This window comes from Muntiacus reevesi, unplaced genomic scaffold (genome assembly GCF_963930625.1).
Source record: "Muntiacus reevesi unplaced genomic scaffold, mMunRee1.1 SCAFFOLD_31, whole genome shotgun sequence".
NCBI lineage: Eukaryota > Metazoa > Chordata > Mammalia > Artiodactyla > Cervidae > Muntiacus > Muntiacus reevesi.
The window spans coordinates 2341189-2359835 of record NW_027078022.1 but is presented as its reverse complement, the minus strand read 5'-3'; positions in this window follow the sequence as shown (position 1 = coordinate 2359835).

The following is an 18647-nucleotide window of genomic DNA, read 5'->3' as shown; positions in this document are numbered from 1 at the left end:
CGCGCCTGGGAGCCTGGGAGCCTGGGGTCCGCAGGACCTGAGCCCGCGCCTGGGCGCCTGGGAGCCTGGGAGCCTGGGGCCCTCAGCTCCCGAGCCCGCGCTTGGGAGCCTGGGGTCCGCAGCACACGAGCCCGCGCCTGGGAGACTGGGAGACTGGGAGTCTGGGGTCCGCAGCTCCCGAGCCCGCGCCTGGGAGCCTGGGAGCCTGGGAGCATGGGGTACGCAGCACCCTAGCCCGCACCTGGGAGCCTGGGAGCCTGGGAGCCTGGGGCCCTCAGCTCCCGAGCCCGCGCCTGCGAGCCTGGGAGCCTGGGAGCCTGGGAGACTGGTGTCCGCAGCACCCTAGCAGCGCCTGGGAGCCTGGGAGCCTGGGAGCTTGGGAGCCTGGGGTCCGCAGGACCTGAGCCCGCGCCTGGGAGCCTGGGAGCCTGGGATCCTGGGGCCGCAGCTCCGGAACCCGCGCCTGGTTGCCTTTGAACCTGGGGGAGGCAGCTCCCGGGCCTGCACTCGAAGCCAGGGAAATGCAGCTCACGAGCCAGCGCATGGGAGCCTGGGGTGCGCAGCACAGGAGCCCGCGCCTGGGAGCCTGTGAAGCCCAGCTCCCAATCCCGCGCCTGGTAGCCTGTGAGCCTTGGGGTCCCAGCTCACGAGCACACGCCTGGGAGCCTGGGGTGCGCAGCACACGAGCACGCGCCTGGGAGCCTGTGAGCCTGCGGGCACAATCTCCCGAGAACGCACCTGTTAGCCTATGAGCCTTGGGGTCCCAGCTCACGAGCACGCGCTAGGGAGCCTGGGGCACGCATCTCCCGAGCAAACGCACGGGAGGCCGGATACTGGTTTTCAGCAGCTTTCGATCTTCGCCTGGGAGCCTGGGATCCTGGGAGCCTGGGAGCATGTGGTCGGCAGCACCCTATCCCGCGCCTGGGAGCCTGGGAGCCTCGGAGGCTGGGGGCCTGGGGCCCTCAGCTCCCGAGCCCGCGCCTGGTTGCCTTTGAACCTGGGGGAGGCAGCTCCCGGGCCTGCACTCGAAGCCAGAGAGATGCAGCTCACAAGCCAGCGCCTGGGAGCCTCGGGTCCGCAGCACTCAAGCCCGCGCCTGGGAGCCTGGGAGCCTGGGGACCTGGGGTCCGAAGCACCCTATCCCGCGCCTGGGAGCCTGGGAGCCTCGGAGGCTGGGGGCCTGGGGCCCTCAGCTCCCGAGCCCGCGCTTGGGAGCCTGGGGTCCGCAGCACACGAGCCCGCGCCTGGGAGCCTGGGGACCTGGGGTCCGCACCACCCTACCCCGCGCCTGGGAGCCTGGGAGCCTGGGGACCTGGGGTCCGCAGCACACTATCCCGCGCCTGGGAGCCTGGGAGCCTCGGAGGATGGGGGCCTGGGGCCCTCAGCTCCCGAGCCCGCGCTTGGGAGCCTGGGGTCCGCAGCACACGAGCCCGCGCCTGGGAGCCTGGGAGCCTGGGAGGCTGGGGGCCTGGGGTCCGCAGCACCCTAGCCCGCGCCAGGGAGCCTGGGAGCCTTGGATCTTGGGGCCGCAACTCCGGAACCCGCGCCTGGTTGCCTTTGAACCCGGGGGAGGCAGCTCCCTGGCCTGCACTCGAAGCCAGGGAGATGCAGCTCACGAGCCAGCGCCTGGGAGCCTGGGGTGCGCAGCACACGAGCCCGCGCCTGGGAGCCTGTGAAGCCCAGCCCCCGATCCCGCGCCTGGTAGCCTGTGAGCCTTGGGTTCCCAGCTCACGTGCACGCGCCTGGGAGCCTGGGGTGCGCAGCACACGAGCACGCGCCTGGGAGCCTGTGAGCCTGCGGGCACAATCTCCCGAGAACGCACCTGTTAGCCTATGAGCCTTGGGGTCCCAGCTCACGAGCACGCGCTTGGTAGCCTGGGGCACGCATCTCCCGAGCAAACGCACGGGAGGCCGGATACTGGTTTTGAGCAGCTTTCGATCATCGCCTGGGAGCCTGGTAGCCTGGGATCCTCAGCACACGAGCCCGCGCCTGGGAGCCTGGGAGCCTGGGAGCCTGGGTTCTGGGGTCCGCAGCACCCTAGACCACGCCTGGGAGCCTGGGAGTTTGGGAGGCTGGGGGCCTGGGGTCCGCAGCACCCCAGCCCGCGCCTGGGAGCCTGGGAGCCTGGGGTACGTAGCACCCTAGCCCGCGCCTGGGAGCCTGGGAGCCTGGGAGCCTGGGGTCCGCAGCACCTGAGCCGGCGCCTGGGAGCCTGGGAGCCTGGGGTCCGCACCACCCTACCCCGCGCCTAGGAGCCTGGGAGCCTGGGAACCTGGGGCCCTCAGCTCCCGAGCCCGCGCCTGGGAGCATGGGAGCCTGGGAGCCTGGGGCCTGGGGTCCGCAGCACCGTATCCCGCGCCTGGGAGCCTGGGAGGATGGGGGCCTGGGGCCCTCAGATCCCGAGCCCGCGCCTGGGAGCCTGGGAGCCTGGGAGCCTGGGAGCCTGGGGTACGCAGGACCTGAGCCCGCGCATGGGAGCCTGGGAGCCTTGGAGCCTGGGAGCCTGGCGCCCTCAGCTCCCGAGCCCGCGCTTGGGAGCCTGGGGTCCGCAGCACACGAGCCTGAGCCTGGGAGCCTGGGAGCCTGGGAGCCTGGGAGCCTTGGAGCCTGGGAGCCTGGGGCCCTCAGCTCCCGAGCCCGCGCTTGGGAGCCTGGGGTCCACAGCACCCTAGCAGCGCCTGGGAGCCTGGGAGCCTGGGAGCTTGGGAGCCTGGGGTACGCAGGACCTGAGCCCGCGCATGGGAGCCTGGGAGCCTTGGAGCCTGGGAGCCTGGGGGCTCAGCTCCCGAGCCCGCGCTTGGGAGCCTGGGGTCCGCAGCACACGAGCCTGAGCCTGGGAGCCTCGGAGCCTGGGGACATGGGGTCCGCAGCACCCTATCCCGCGCCTGGGAGCCTGGGAGCCTGGGAAGCTGCGGGCCTGGGGCCCTCAGCTCCCGAGCCCACGCTTGGGAGCCTGGGGTCCGCAGCACACGAGCCCGCGCCTGGGAGCCTGGGAGCCTGGAAGTCTGGGGTCCGCAGCACCATAGACCGCGCCTGGGATCCTGGGAGCCTGGGAGGCTGGGGGCCTGGGGTCCGCAGCACCCTAGCCCGCGCCTGGGAGCCTGGGAGCCTGGGGTTCGCAGCACCCTAGCAGCGCCTGGGAGAATGGGAGCCTGGGAGCCTGGGAGGCTGGGGGCCTGGGGCCCTCAGCGCCCGAGCCCGCGCTTGGGAGCCTGGGGTCCGTAGCACACGAGCCCGCGCCTGGGAGCCTGGGAGCCTGGGAGGCTGGGGGCCTGGGGTCCGCAGCACCCTAGCAGCGCCTGGGAGCCTGGGAGCCTGGGAGCCTGGGAGCCTGGGGTCCGCAGCACCATAGACCGCGCCTGGGAGCCTGGGAGCCTGGGAGGCTGGGGGCCTGGGGTCCGCAGCACCCTAGCCCGCGCCTGGGAGCCTGGGAGCCTGGGGTCCGCAGCACCCTAACAGCGCCTGGGAGCCTGGGAGCCTGGGAGTCTGGGGGCCTGGGGCCATCAGCTCCCGAGCCCGCGCTTGGGAGCCTGGGGTCCGCTGCACACGAGTCCGCGCCTGGGAGCCTGGGAGTCTGGGGTCCGCAGCACCCGAGCCCGCGCCTGGGAGCCTGGGGTCCGCAGCACACGAGCCCGCGCCTGGGAGCCTGGGAGTCTGGGGTCCGCAGCACCCGAGCCCGCGCCTGGGAGCCTGGGGTCCGCAGCACACGAGCCCGCGCCTGGGAGCCTGGGAGCCTAGGAGCCTGGGAGGCTGGGGGCCTGGGGTCCGCAGCACCCTAGCCCGCGCCTGGGAGCCTGGCAGCCTGGGATCCTGGGGCCGCAGCTCCGGAACCCGCGCCTGGTTGCCTTTGAACCTGGGGGAGGCAGCTCCCGGGCCTGCACTCGAAGCCAGAGAGATGCAGCTCACAAGCCAGCGCCTGGGAGCCTCGGGTCCGCAGCACTCAAGCCCGCGCCTAGGAGCCTGGGAGCCTGGGAGCCTGGGTTCTGGGGTCCGCAGCACCCTAGCCCGCGCCTGGGAGCCTGGGAGCCTGGGGTCCGCAGCACCCTAGCAGCGCCTGGGAGCCTGGGAGCCTGGAAGCTTGGGAGCCTGGGGTCCGCAGGACCTCAGCCCGCGCCTGGGAGCCTGGGAGCCTGGGAGCCTGGGGCCCTCAGCTCCCGAGCCCGCGCTTGGGAGCCTGGGGTCCGCAGCACACGAGCCCGCGCCTGGGAGCCTGGGAGCCTGGGAGTCTGGGGTCCGCAGTACACGAGCCCGCGCCTGGGAGCCTGGGAGCCTGGGAGTCTGGGGTCCGCAGCACCCGAGCCCGCGCCTGGGAGCCTGGGGTCCGCAGCACACGAGCCCGCGCCTGGGAGCCTGGGAGCCTAGGAGCCTGGGAGGCTGAGGGCCTGGGGTCCGCAGCACCCTAGCCCGCGCCTGGGAGCCTGGCAGCCTGGGATCCTGGGGCCGCAGCTCCGGAACCCGCGCCTGGTTGCCTTTAAACCTGGGGGAGGCAGCTCCCGGGCCTGCACTCGAAGCCAGGGAGATGCAGCTCACAAGCCAGCGCCTGGGAGCCTGGGGTCCGCAGCACACGAGCCCGCGCCTGGGAGCCTGGGAGCCTGGGAACCTGGGAGCCTAGGGGCCTGGGGTCCGCAGCACCCTATCCCGCGCCTGGGAGCCTGGGAGCCTGGGAGTCTGGGGTCCGCAGCACAATAGACCGCGCCTGGGAGCCTGGGAGCCTGGGAGGCAGGGGGCCTGGGGTCCGCAGCACCCTAGCCCGCGCCTGGGAGCCTGGGAGCCTGGGGTCCGCAGCACCCTAGCAGCGCCTGGGAGCCTGGGAGCCTGGGAGCTTGGGAGCCTGGGGTCCGCAGGACCTTAGCCCGCGCCTAGGAACCTGGGAGCCTGGGAGCCTGGGGCCCTCAGCTCCCGAGCCTGCGCTTGGGAGCCTGGGGTCCGCAGCACACGAGCCCGCGCCTGGGAGCCTGTGAAGCCCAGCCCCCGATCCCGCGCCTGGTAGCCTGTGAGCCTTGGGTTCCCAGCTCACGTGCACGCGCCTGGGAGCCTGGGGTGCGCAGCACACGAGCACGCGCCTGGGAGCCTGTGAGCCTGCGGGCACAATCTCCCGAGAACGCACCTGTTAGCCTATGAGCCTTGGGGTCCCAGCTCACGAGCACGCGCTTGGGAGCCTGGGGCACGCATCTCCCGAGCAAACGCACGGGAGGCCGGATACTGGTTTTGAGCAGCTTTCGATCTTCGCCTGGGAGCCTGGTAGCCTGGGATCCTCAGCACACGAGCCCGCGCCTGGGAGCCTGGGAGCCTGGGAGCCTGGGTTCTGGGGTCCGCAGCACCCTAGACCACGCCTGGGAGCCTGGGAGTTTGGGAGGCTGGGGGCCTGGGGTCCGCAGCACCCCAGCCCGCGCCTGGGAGCCTGGGAGCCTGGGGTACGCAGCACCCTAGCCCGCGCCTGGGAGCCTGGGAGCCTGGGGTCCGCAGCACCCCAGCCCGCGCCTGGGAGCCTGGGAGCCTGGGGTACGCAGCACCCCAGCCCGCGCCTGGGAGCCTGGGAGCCTGGGGTCCGCAGCACCTGAGCCGGCGCCTGGGAGCCTGGGAGCCTGGGAGCCTGGGGTCCGCACCACCCTACCCCGCGCCTAGGAGCCTGGGAGCCTGGGAACCTGGGGCCCTCAGCTCCCGAGCCCGCGCCTGGGAGCATGGGAGCCTGGGAGCCTGGGGGCCTGGGGTCCGCAGCACCGTATCCCGCGCCTGGGAGCCTGCGAGGATGGGGGCCTGGGGCCCTCAGATCCCGAGCCCGCGCCTGGGAGCCTGGGAGCCTGGGAGCCTGGGAGCCTGGGGTACGCAGGACCTGAGCCCGCGCATGGGAGCCTGGGAGCCTTGGAGCCTGGGAGCCTGGGGCCCTCAGCTCCCGAGCCCGCGCTTGGGAGCCTGGGGTCCGCAGCACACGAGCCTGAGCCTGGGAGCCTGGGAGCCTGGGAGCCTGGGAGCCTTGGAGCCTGGGAGCCTGGGGCCCTCAGCTCCCGAGCCCGCGCTTGGGAGCCTGGGGTCCACAGCACCCTAGCAGCGCCTGGGAGCCTGGGAGCCTGGGAGCTTGGGAGCCTGGGGTACGCAGGACCTGAGCCCGCGCATGGGAGCCTGGGAGCCTTGGAGCCTGGGAGCCTGGGGGCTCAGCTCCCGAGCCCGCGCTTGGGAGCCTGGGGTCCGCAGCACACGAGCCTGAGCCTGGGAGCCTCGGAGCCTGGGGACATGGGGTCCGCAGCACCCTATCCCGCGCCTGGGAGCCTGGGAGCCTGGGAAGCTGCGGGCCTGGGGCCCTCAGCTCCCGAGCCCACGCTTGGGAGCCTGGGGTCCGCAGCACACGAGCCCGCGCCTGGGAGCCTGGGAGCCTGGGAGTCTGGGGTCCGCAGCACCATAGACCGCGCCTGGGATCCTGGGAGCCTGGGAGGCTGGGGGCCTGGGGTCCGCAGCACCCTAGCCCGCGCCTGGGAGCCTGGGAGCCTGGGGTTCGCAGCACCCTAGCAGCGCCTGGGAGAATGGGAGCCTGGGAGCCTGGGAGGCTGGGGGCCTGGGGCCCTCAGCGCCCGAGCCCGCGCTTGGGAGCCTGGGGTCCGTAGCACACGAGCCCGCGCCTGGGAGCCTGGGAGCCTGGGAGGCTGGGGGCCTGGGGTCCGCAGCACCCTAGCAGCGCCTGGGAGCCTGGGAGCCTGGGAGCCTGGGGTCCGCAGCACCATAGACCGCGCCTGGGAGCCTGGGAGCCTGGGAGGCTGGGGGCCTGGGGTCCGCAGCACCCTAGCCCGCGCCTGGGAGCCTGGGAGCCTGGGGTCCGCAGCACCCTAACAGCGCCTGGGAGCCTGGGAGCCTGGGAGTCTGGGGGCCTGGGGCCATCAGCTCCCGAGCCCGCGCTTGGGAGCCTGGGGTCCGCTGCACACGAGTCCGCGCCTGGGAGCCTGGGAGCCTGGGAGGCTGGGGGCCTGTGGTCCGCAGCACCCTAGCCCGCGCCTGGGAGCCTGGCAGCCTGGGATCCTGGGGCCGCAGCTCCGGAACCCGCGCCTGGTTGCCTTTGAACCTGGGGGAGGCAGCTCCCGGGCCTGCACTCGAAGCCAGAGAGATGCAGCTCACAAGCCAGCGCCTGGGAGCCTCGGGTCCGCAGCACTCAAGCCCGCGCCTAGGAGCCTGGGAGCCTGGGAGCCTGGGTTCTGGGGTCCGCAGCACCCTAGCCCGCGCCTGGGAGCCTGGGAGCCTGGGGTCCGCAGCACCCTAGCAGCGCCTGGGAGCCTGGGAGCCTGGAAGCTTGGGAGCCTGGGGTCCGCAGGACCTGAGCCCGCGCCTGGGAGCCTGGGAGCCTGGGAGCCTGGGGCCCTCAGCTCCCGAGCCTGCGCTTGGGAGCCTGGGGTCCGCAGTACACGAGCCCGCGCCTGGGAGCCTGGGAGCCTGGGAGTCTGGGGTCCGCAGCACCCGAGCCCGCGCCTGGGAGCCTGGGGTCCGCAGCACACGAGCCCGCGCCTGGGAGCCTGGGAGCCTAGGAGCCTGGGAGGCTGGGGGCCTGGGGTCCGCAGCACCCGAGCCCGCGCCTGGGAGCCTGGGAGCCTGGGAGCCTGGGGCCCTCAGCTCCCGAGCCCGCGCCTGGGAGCCTGGGAGCCTGGGAGCCTAGGGGCCTGGGGTCCGCAGCACCCTATCCCGCGCCTGGGAGCCTGGGAGCCTGGGAGTCTGGGGTCCGCAGCACAATAGACCGCGCCTGGGAGCCTGGGAGCCTGGGAGGCTGGGGCCCTGGGGTCCGCAGCACCCTAGCCCGCGCCTGGGACCCTGGGAGCCTGGGGTCCGCAGCACCCTAGCAGCGCCTGGGAGAATGGGAGCCTGGGAGCCTGGTGGCCTGGGGTCCGCAGCACCCTATCCCGCGCCTGGGAGCCTGGGAGCCTGGGAGGCTGGGGGCCTGGGGCCCTCAGCTCCCGAGCCCGCGCTCGGGAGCCTGGGGTCCGCAGCACACGAGCCCGCGTCTGGGAGCCTGGGAGCCTAGGAGCCTGGGAGGCTGGGGGCCAGGGGTCCGCAGCACCCGAGCCCGCGCCTGGGAGCATGGGAGCCTGGGAGCCTGGGGCCCTCAGCTCCCGAGCCCGCGCCTGGGAGCCTGGGAGCCTGGGAGCCTGGGGGCCTGTGGTCCGCAGCACCCTATCCCGCGCCTGGGAGCCTGGGAGCCTGGGAGTCTGGGGTCCGCAGCACAATACACCGCGCCTGGGAGCCTGGGAGCCTGGGAGGCTGGGGGCCTGGGGTCCGAGCACACTAGCCCGCGCCTGGGAGCCTGGGAGCCTGGGGTCCGCAGCACCGTAGCAGCGCCTGGGAGCCTGGGAGCATGGGAGCTTGGGAGCCTGGGGTCCGCAGGACCTGAGCCCGCGCCTAGGATCCTGGGAGCCTGGGAGCCTGGGGCCCTCAGCTCCCGAGCCCGCGCTTGGGAGCCTGGGGTCCGCAGCACACGAGCCCGCGCCTGGGAGCCTGGGAGCCTGGGAGCCTGGGAGCCTGGGAGCCTGGGAGCCTGGGGTCCGCAGCACACTGGCAGCGCCTGGGAGCCTGGGAGCCTGGGAGCCTGGGAGTCTGGGGTCCGCAGCACAATAGACCGCGCCTGGGAGCCTGGGAGCCTGGGAGGCTGGGGGCCTGGGGTCCGCAGCACCCTAGCCCGCGCCTGGGAGCCTGGGAGCCTGGGGTCCGCAGCACCCTAGCAGCGCCTGGGAGCCTGGGAGCCTGGTAGCTTGGGAGCCTGGGGTCCGCAGGACCTGAGCCCGCGCCTAGGAGCCTGGGAGCCTGGGAGCCTGGGGCCCTCAGCTCCCGAGCCCGCGCTTGGGAGCCTGGGGTCCGCAGCACACGAGCCCGCGCCTGGGAGCCTGGGAGCCTGGGAGCCTGGGAGGCTGGGGGCCTGGGGTCCGCAGGACCCTAGCCCGCGCCTGGGAGCCTGAGAGCCTGGGGCCCTCAGCTCCCGAGCCCGCGCCTTGGAGCCTGGGAGCCTGGGAGCCTGGGAGCCTGGGAGCCTGGGGTCCGCAGCACCCGAGCCCGCGCCTGGGAGCCTGGGAGCCTGGGAGCCTGGGAGTCTGGGGTCCGCAGCACCATAGACCGCGCCTGGGAGCCTGGGAGCCTGGGCGGCTGGGGGCATGGGGTCCGCAGCACGCTAGCCCGCGCCTGGGAGCCTGGGAGCCTGGGGTACGCAGCACCCTAGCAGCGCCTGGGAGCCTGGGAGCCTGGGAGCCTGGGAGTCTGGGGTCCGCAGCACAATAGACCGCGCCTGGGAGCCTGGGAGCCTGGGAGCCTGGGGGCCTGGGGCCCTCAGCTCCCGAGCCCGCGCTTGGGAGCCTGGGGTCCGCAGCACCCGAGCCCGAGCCTGGGAGCCTGGGAGCCTGGCGACCTGGGGCCCTCAGCTCCCGAGCCCGCGCTTAGGAGCCTGGGGTCCGCAGCACACGAGCACGCGCCTGGGAGCCTGGGAGCCTGGGAGTCTGGGGTCCGCAGCACAATAGACCGCGCCTGGGATCCTGGGAGCCTGGGAGGCTGGGGGCCTGGGGTCCGCAGTACCCTAGCCCGCGCCTGGGAGCCTGGGAGCCTGGGGTCGCAGCACCCTAGCAGCGCCTGGGAGAATGGGAGCCTGGGAGCCTGGGAGGCTGGGGGCCTGGGGCCCTCAGCGCCCGAGACCGCGCTTGGGAGCCTGGGGTCCGCAGCACCCTAGCAGCGCCTGGGAGCCTGGGAGCCTGGTAGCCTGGGAGTCTGGGGTCCGCAGCACCATAGACCGCGCCTGGGAGCCTGGGAGCCTGGGAGGCTGGGGGCCTGGGGTCCGCAGCACCCTAGCCCGCGCCTGGGAGCCTGGGAGCCTGGGGTCCGCAGCACCCTAGCAGCGCCTGGGAGCCTGGGAGCCTGGGAGGCTGGGGGCCTGGGGCCATCAGCTCCCGAGCCCGCGCTTGGGAGCCTGGGGTCCGCTGCACACGAGCCCACGCCTGGCAGCCTGGGAGCCTGGGAGGCTGGGGGCCTGAGGTCCGCAGCACCCTAGCCCGCGCCTGGGAGCCTGGAAGCCTAGGGCCCTCAGTTCCCGAGCCCGCGCCTTTGAGCCTGGGAGCCTGGGAGCCTGGGGTCCGCAGCACCCTAGCAGCGCCTGGGAGCCTGGGAGCCTGGGAGGCTGGGGGCCTGGGGCCATCAGCTCCCGAGCCCGCGCTTGGGAGCCTGGGGTCCGCAGCACACGAGCCCGCGCCTGGGAGCCTGGGAGCCTGGGAGCCTGGGAGCCTGGGGGCCGTGGGTCCGCAGCACCCTAGCCCGCGCCTGGGAGCCTGGGAGCCTGGGAGCTTGGGAGCCTGGGGTCCGCAGGACCTGAGCCCGCGCCTGGGAGCCTGGGAGCCTGGGAGCTTGGGAGCCTGGGGCCCTCAGCTCCCGAGCCCGGGCTTGGGAGCCTGGGGTCCGCAGCACACGAGCCCGCGCCTGGGAGCCTGGGAGCCTGGGGACCTGGGGTCCGCAGCACCCTATCCCGCGCCTGGGAGCCTGGGAGCCTGGGAGGCTGGGGGCCTGGGGCCCTCAGCTCCCGAGCCCGCACTTGGGAGCCTGGGGTCCGCAGCACACGAGCCCGCGCCTGGGAGCCTGGGAGCCTGGGAGGCTGGGGGCCTGGGGTCCGCAGCACCCTAGCCCGCGCCAGGGAGCCTGTGAGCGTGGGATCCTGGGGCCGCAGCTCCGGAACCCGCGCCTGGTTGCCTTTGAACCTGGGGGAGGCAGCTCCCGGGCCTGCACTCGAAGCCAGGGAGATGCAGCTCAAGAGCCAGCGCCTGGGAGCCTGGGGTGCGCAGCACACGAGCCCGCGCCTGGGAGCCGGTGAAGCCCAGCCCCCGATCCCGCGCCTGGTAGCCTGTGAGCCTTGGGTTCCCAGCTCACGTGCACGCGCCTGGGAGCCTGGGGTGCGCAGCACACGAGCACGCGCCTGGGAGCCTGTGAGCCTGCGGGCACAATCTCCCGAGAACGCACCTGTTAGCCTATGAGCCTTGGGGTCCCAGCTCACGAGCACGCGCTTGGGAGCCTGGGGCACGCATCTCCCGAGCAAACGCACGGGAGGCCGGATACTGGTTTTGAGCAGCTTTCGATCTTCGCCTGGGAGCCTGGGAGCCTGGTAGCCTGGGATCCTCAGCACACGAGCCCGCGCCTGGGAGCCTGGGAGCCTGGGAGCATGGTGTCGGCAGCACCCTAGCAGCGCCTGGGAGCCTGGGACTTTGGGAGGCTGGGGGCCTGGGGTCCGCAGCACCCTAGCACGCGCCTGGGAGCCTGGGAGCCTGTGGTACGCAGCACCCTAGCCCGCGCCTGGGAGCCTGGGAGCCTGGGGTCCGCAGTACCTGAGTCGACGCCTGGGAGCCTGGGAGCCTGGGAGCCTGGGGTCCGCACCACCCTACCCCGCGCCTAGGAGCCTGGGAGCCTGGGAGCCTGGGGCCCTCAGCTCCCGAGCCCGCGCCTGGGAGCCTGGGAGCCTGGGAGCCTGGGGGCCTGGGGTCCGCAGCACGGTATCCCGCGCCTGGGAGCCTGGGAGGATGGGGGCCTGGGGCCCTCAGATCCCGAGCCCGCGCCTGGGAGCCTGGGAGCCTGGGAGCCTGGGGGCCTGGGGTCCGCAGCACCCTATCCCGCGCCTGGGAGCCTGGGAGCCTGGGAGCCTGGGAGTCTGGGGTCCGCAGCACAATAGACCGCGCCTGGGAGCCTGGGAGCCTGGGAGGCTGGTGGCCTGGGGTCCGCAGCACCCTAGCCCGCGCCTAGGAGCCTGGGAGCATGGGGTCCGCAGCACCCTAGCAGCGCCTGGGAGCCTGGAAGCCTGGGAGCTTGGGAGCCTGCGGTCCGCAGGACCTGAGCCCGCGCCTGGGAGCCTGGGAGCCTGGGAGCCTGGGGCACTCAGCTCCCGAGCCCGCGCTTGGGAGCCTGGGGTCCGCAGCACACGAGCCCGCGCCTGGGAGCCTGGGAGCCTGGGAGCCTGGGAGGCTGGGGGCCTGGGATCCGCAGCACACTAGCCAGCGCCTGCGAGCCTGGGAGCCTGGGGCCCTCAGCTCCCGAGCCCGCGCCTTGGAGCCTGGGAGCCTGGGAGCCTGGGAACCTGGGGTCCGCAGCACCCGAGCCCGCGCCTGGGAGCCTGGGAGCCTGGGAGCCTGGGAGTCTGGAGTCCGCAGCACCATAGACCGCGCCTGGGAGCCTGGGAGCCTGGGGTCCGCAGCACCCTAGCAGCGCCTGGGAGCCTGGGAGCCTGGGAGCTTGGGAGCCTGGGGCCCTCAGCTCCCGAGCCCGCGCTTGGGAGCCTGGGGTCCGCAGCACACGAGCCCGCGCCTGGGAGCCTGGGAGCCTGGGGTCCGCAGCACCCTAGCAGCGCCTGGGAGAATGGGAGCCTGGGAGCCTGGGAGGCTGGGGGCCTGGGGCCCTCAGCGCCCGAGCCCGCGCTTGGGAGCCTGGGGTCCGCAGCACACGAGCCCGCGCCTGGGAGCCTGGGAGTCTGGGAGCCTGGGAGTCTGTGGTCCGCAGCACCATAGACCGCGCCTGGGAGCCTGGGAGCCTGGGAGGCTGGGGGCCTGGGGTCCCTAGCACCCTAACCCGCGCCTGGGAACCTGGGAGCCTGCGGTCCGCAGCACCCTAGCAGCGCCTGGGAGCCTGGGAGCCTGGGAGCTTGGGAGCCTGCGGTCCGCAGGACCTGAGCCCGCGCCTGGGAGCCTGGGAGCCTGGGAGCTTGGGAGCCTGGGGCCCTCAGCTCCCGAGCCCGCGCTTGGGAGCCTGGGGTCCGTAGCACACGAGCCCGCGCCTGGGAGCCTGGGAGCCTGGGAGCCTGGGAGGCTGGGGGCCTGGGATCCGCAGCACCCTAGCCAGCGCCTGCGAGCCTGGGAGCCTGGGGCCCTCAGCTCCCGAGCCCGCGCCTTGGAGCCTGGGAGCCTGGGAGCCTAGGGTACGCAGCACCCGAGCCCGCGCCTGGGAGCCTGGGAGCCTGGGAGCCTGGGAGCCTGGGGCCCTCAGCTCCCGAGCCCGCGCTTGGGAGCCTGGGGTCCGCAGCACACGAGCCCGAGCCTGGGAGCCTGGGAGCCTGGGGACCTGGGGTCCGCCGCAACCTATCCCGCGCCTGGGAGCCTGGGAGCCTGGGAGGCTGGGGGCCAGGGGCCCTCAGCTCCCGAGGACGCGCTTGGGAGCCTGGGGTCCGCAGCACACGAGCCCGCGCCTGGGAGCCTGGGAGCCTGGGAGTCTGGGGTCCGCAGCACCATAGACCGCGCCTGGGATCCTGGGAGCCTGGGAGGCTGGGGGCCTGGGGTCCGCAGCACCCTAGACCGCGCCTGGGAGCCTGGGAGCCTGGGGTCCGCAGCACCCTAGCAGCGCCTGGGAGAATGGGAGCCTGGGAGCCTGGGAGGCTGGGGGCCTGGGGCCCTCAGCGCCCGAGACCGCGCTTGGGAGCCTGGGGTCCGCAGCACACGAGCCCGCGCCTGGGAGCCTGGGAGCCTGGGAGGCTGGGGGCCTGGGGTCCGCAGCACCCTAGCAGCGCCTGGGAGTCTGGGAGCCTGGGAGCCTGGGAGTCTGGGGTCCGCAGCACCATAGAACGCGCCTGGGAGCCTGGGAGCCTGGGAGGCTGGGGGCCTGATGTCCGCAGCACCCTAGCAGCGCCTGGGAGCCTGGGAGCCTGGGAGTCTGGAGTCCGCAGCACCATAGACCGCGCCTGGGAGCCTGGGAGCCTGGGAGGCTGGGGGCCTGGGGTCCGCAGCACCCTAGCCCGCGCCTGGGAGCCTGGGAGCCTAGGGCCCTCAGTTACCGAGCCCGCGCCTGGGAGCCTGGGAGCCTGGGAACCTGGGGTCCGCAGCACCCGAGCCCGCGCCTGGGAGCCTGGGAGCCTGGGGTCCGCAGGACCTGAGCCCGCGCCTGGTTGCCTTTGAACCTGGGGGAAGCAGCTCACGGGCCTGCACTCGAAGCCAGGGAGATGCAGCTTACGAGCCCGCGCCTGGGAACCTGGGGTCCCCAGCACCCAAGCCCGCGCCTAGGAACCTGGGAGCTTGGGAGCCTGGGGTCTGGGGTCCGCAGCACCCTAGACTACGCCTGGGAGCCTGGGAGCCTGGGAGCCTGGGGTCCGCAGCACCTGAGCCGGCGCCTGGGAGCCTGGGAGCCTGGGAGCCTGGGGCCCTCAGCTCCCGAGCACGCGCTTGGGAGCCTGGGGTCCGCAGCACACGAGCCCGCGCCTGGGAGCCTGGGAGCCTGGGAGCCTGGGAGCCTGGGGTCCGCAGCACCCTAGCAGCGCCTGGGAGCCTGGGAGCCTGGGAGCCTGGGAGTCTGGGGTCCGCAGCACAATAGACCGCGCCTGGGAGCCTGGGAGCCTGGGAGGCTGGGGGCCTGGGGTCCGCAGCACCCTAGCCCGCGGCTGGGAGCCTGGGAGCCTAGGGTCCGCAGCACCCTAGCAGCGCCTGGGAGCCTGGGAGCCTGGGAGCTTGGGAGCCTGGGGTCCGCAGGACCTGAGCCCGCGCCTAGGAGCCTGGGAGCCTGGGAGCCTGGGGCCCTCAGCTCCCGAGCCCGCGCTTGGGAGCCTGGGGTCCGCAGCACACGAGCCCGCGCCTGGGAGCCTGGGAGCCTGGGAGCCTGGGAGGCTGGGGGCCTTGGGTCCGCAGCACCCTAGCCCGCGCCTGGGAGCCTGGGAGCCTGGGGCCCTCAGCTCCCGAGCCCGCGCCTGGGAGCCTGGGAGCCTGGGAGCCTGGGAGCCTGGGGTCCGCAGCACCCGAGCCCGCGCCTGGGAGCCTGGGAGCCTGGGAGCCTGGAAGTCTGGGGTCCGCAGCACCATAGACCGCGCCTGGGAGCCTGGGAGCCTGGGAGGCTGGGGGCCTGGGGTCCGCAGCACCCTAGCCCGCGGCTGGGAGCCTGGGAGCCTGGGGTCCGCAGCACCCTAGCAGCGCCTGGGAGCCTGGGAGCCTGGGAGCCTGGGAGCCTGGGGTTCGCAGGACCTGAGCCCGTGCCTGGTTGCCTTTGAACCAGGGGGAGGCAGCTCCCGGGCCTGCACTCGAAGCCAGGGAGATGCAGCTCACGAGCACGCGCCTGGAAGCCTGGGGTCCGCAGCACCCTAGCCCGCGCCTGGGAGCCTGGGAGCCTGGGGTCCGCAGCACCATAGCAGCGCCTGGGAGAATTGGAGCCTGGGAGCCTGGGAGGCTGGGGGCCTGGGGTCCTCAGCGCCCGAGCCCGCGCTTGGGAGCCTGGGGTCCGCAGCACCCTAGCAGCGCCTGGGAGCCTGGGAGCCTGGGAGTCTGGGGTCCACAGCACCATAGACCGTGCCTGGGAGCCTGGGAGCCTGGGAGGCTGGGGGTCTGGGGTCCGCAGCACCCTAGCAGCGCCTGGGAGCCTGGGAGCCTGGGAGCCTGGGAGTCTGGGGTCCGCAGCACCATAGACCGCGCCTGGGAGCCTGGGAGCCTGGGAGCCTGGGAGCCTGGGGTCCGCAGCACCCTAGCAGCGCCTGGGAGCCTGGGAGCCTGGGAGGCTGGGGGCCTGGGGCCATCAGCTCCCGAGCCCGCGCTTGGGAGCCTGGGGTCCGCTGCACACGAGCCCGCGCCTGGGAGCCTGGGAGCCTGGGAGCCTGGGAGCCTGGGGCCCTCAGCTCCCGAGCCCGCGCCTGGGAGCCTGGGTGCCTGGGAGCCTGGGAGCCTGGGGTCCGCATCACCCGAGCCCGCGCCTGGGAGCCTGGGAGCCTGGGGTCCGCAGGACCTGAGCCCGCGCCTGGTTGCCTTTGAACCTGGGGGAAGCAGCTCCCGGGCCTGCACTCGAAGCCAGGGAGATGCAGCTTACGAGCCCGCGCCTGGGAACCTGGGGTCCCCAGCACCCAAGCCCGCGCCTAGGAACCTGGGAGCTTGGGAGCCTGGGGTCTGGGGTCCGCAGCACCCTAGACTACGCCTGTGAGCCTGGGAGCCTGGGAGCCTGGGGTCCGCAGCACCTGAGCCGGCGCCTGGGAGCCTGGGAGCCTGGGAGCCTGGGGTCCGCACCACCCTACCCCGCGCCTAGGAGCCTGGGAGCCTGGGAGCCTGGGGCCCTCAGCTCCCGAGCTCGCGCCTGGGAGCCTGGGAGCCTGGGAGTCTGTGGTCCGCAGCACCATAGACCGCGCCTGGGAGCCTGGGAGCCTGGGAGGCTGGGGGCCTGGGGTCCACAGCACACTAACCCGCGCCTGGGAACCTGGGAGCCTGGGGTCCGCAGCACCCTAGCAGCGCCTGGGAGCCTGGGAGCCTGGGAGCTTGGGAGCCTGCGGTCCGCAGGACCTGATCACGCGCCTGGGAGCCTGGGAGCCTGCGAGCCTGGGAGCCTGGGGCCCTCAGCTCCCGAGCCCGCGCTTGGGAGCCTGGGGTCCGTAGCACACGAGCCCGCGCCTGGGAGCCTGGGAGCCTGGGAGCCTGGGAGGCTGGGGGCCTGGGATCCGCAGCACCCTAGCCAGCGCCTGCGAGCCTGGGAGCCTGGGGCCCTCAGCTCCCGAGCCCGCGCCTTGGAGCCTGGAAGCCTGGGAGCCTGGGGTCCGCAGCACACGAGCCCGCGCCTGGGAGCCTGGGAGCCTGGGAGCCTGGGAGTCTGGGGTCCGCAGCACCATAAACCGCGCCTGGGAGCCTGGGAGCCTGGGAGGCTGGGGGCCTGGGGTCCGCAGCACCCTAGCCCGCGCCTGGGAGCCTGGGAGCCTGGGGTCCGCAGCACCCTAGCAGCGCCTGGGAGCCTGGGAGCCTGGGAGCTTGGGAGCCTGGGGTTCGCAGGACCTGAGCCCGCGCATGGGAGCCTGGGAGCCTGGGAGCCTGGGAGCCTGGGGCCCTCAGCTCCCGAGCCCGCGCTTGGGAGCCTGGGGTCCGCAGCACACGAGCCCGAGCCTGGGAGCCTGGGAGCCTGTGGACCTGGGGTCCGCAGCACCCTATCCCGCGCCTGGGAGCCTGGGAGCCTGGGAGGCTGGGGGCCTGGGGCCCTCAGCTCCCGAGGCCGCGCTTGGGAGCCTGGGGTCCGCAGCACACGAGCCCGCGCCTGGGAGCCTGGGAGCCTGGGAGTCTGGGGTCCGCAGCACCATAGACCGCGCCTGGGATCCTGGGAGCCTGGGAGGCTGGGGCCCTGGGGTCCGCAGCACCCTAGCCCGCGCCTGGGAGCCTGGGAGCCTGGGGTCCGCAGCACCCTAGAAGCGCCTGGGAGAATGGGAGCCTGGGAGCCTGGTGGCCTGGGGTCCGCAGCACCCTATCCCGCGCCTGGGAGCCTGGGAGCCTGGGAGGCTGGGGGCCTGGGGCCCTCAGCTCCCGAGCCCGCGCTCGGGAGCCTGGGGTCCGCAGCACACGAGCCCGCGTCTGGGAGCCTGGGAGCCTAGGAGCCTGGGAGGCTGGGGGCCAGGGGTCCGCAGCACCCGAGCCCGCGCCTGGGAGCATGGGAGCCTGGGAGCCTGGGGCCCTCAGCTCCGGAGCCCGCGCCTGGGAGCCTGGGAGCCTGGGAGCCTGGGGGCCTGTGGTCCGCAGCACCCTATCCCGCGCCTGGGAGCCTGGGAGCCTGGGAGTCTGGGGTCCGCAGCACAATACACCGCGCCTGGGAGCCTGGGAGCCTGGGAGGCTGGGGGCCTGGGGTCCGAGCACACTAGCCCGCGCCTGGGAGCCTGGGAGCCTGGGGTCCGCAGCACCGTAGCAGCGCCTGGGAGCCTGGGAGCATGGGAGCTTGGGAGCCTGGGGTCCGCAGGACCTGAGCCCGCGCCTAGGATCCTGGGAGCCTGGGAGCCTGGGGCCCTCAGCTCCCGAGCCCGCGCTTGGGAGCCTGGGGTCCGCAGCACACGAGCCCGCGCCTGGGAGCCTGGGAGCCTGGGAGCCTGGGAGCCTGGGAGCCTGGGAGCCTGGGGTCCGCAGCACACTGGCAGCGCCTGGGAGCCTGGGAGCCTGGGAGCCTGGGAGTCTGGGGTCCGCAGCACAATAGACCGCGCCTGGGAGCCTGGGAGCCTGGGAGGCTGGGGGCCTGGGGTCCGCAGCACCCTAGCCCGCGCCTGGGAGCCTGGGAGCCTGGGGTCCGCAGCACCCTAGCAGCGCCTGGGAGCCTGGGAGCCTGGGAGCTTGGGAGCCTGGGGTCCGCAGGACCTGAGCCCGCGCCTAGGAGCCTGGGAGCCTGGGAGCCTGGGGCCCTCAGCTCCCGAGCCCGCGCTTGGGAGCCTGGGGTCCGCAGCACACGAGCCCGCGCCTGGGAGCCTGGGAGCCTGGGAGCCTGGGAGGCTGGGGGCCTGGGGTCCGCAGGACCCTAGCCCGCGCCTGGGAGCCTGAGAGCCTGGGGCCCTCAGCTCCCGAGCCCGCGCCTTGGAGCCTGGGAGCCTGGGAGCCTGGGAGCCTGGGAGCCTGGGGTCCGCAGCACCCGAGCCCGCGCCTGGGAGCCTGGGAGCCTGGGAGCCTGGGAGTCTGGGGTCCGCAGCACCATAGACCGCGCCTGGGAGCCTGGGAGCCTGGGAGGCTGGGGGCATGGGGTCCGCAGCACCCTAGCCCGCGCCTGGGAGCCTGGGAGCCTGGGGTACGCAGCACCCTAGCAGCGCCTGGGAGCCTGGGAGCCTGGGAGCCTGGGAGTCTGGGGTCCGCAGCACAATAGACCGCGCCTGGGAGCCTGGGAGCCTGGGAGCCTGGGGGCCTGGGGCCCTCAGCTCCCGAGCCCGCGCTTGGGAGCCTGGGGTCCGCAGCACCCGAGCCCGAGCCTGGGAGCCTGGG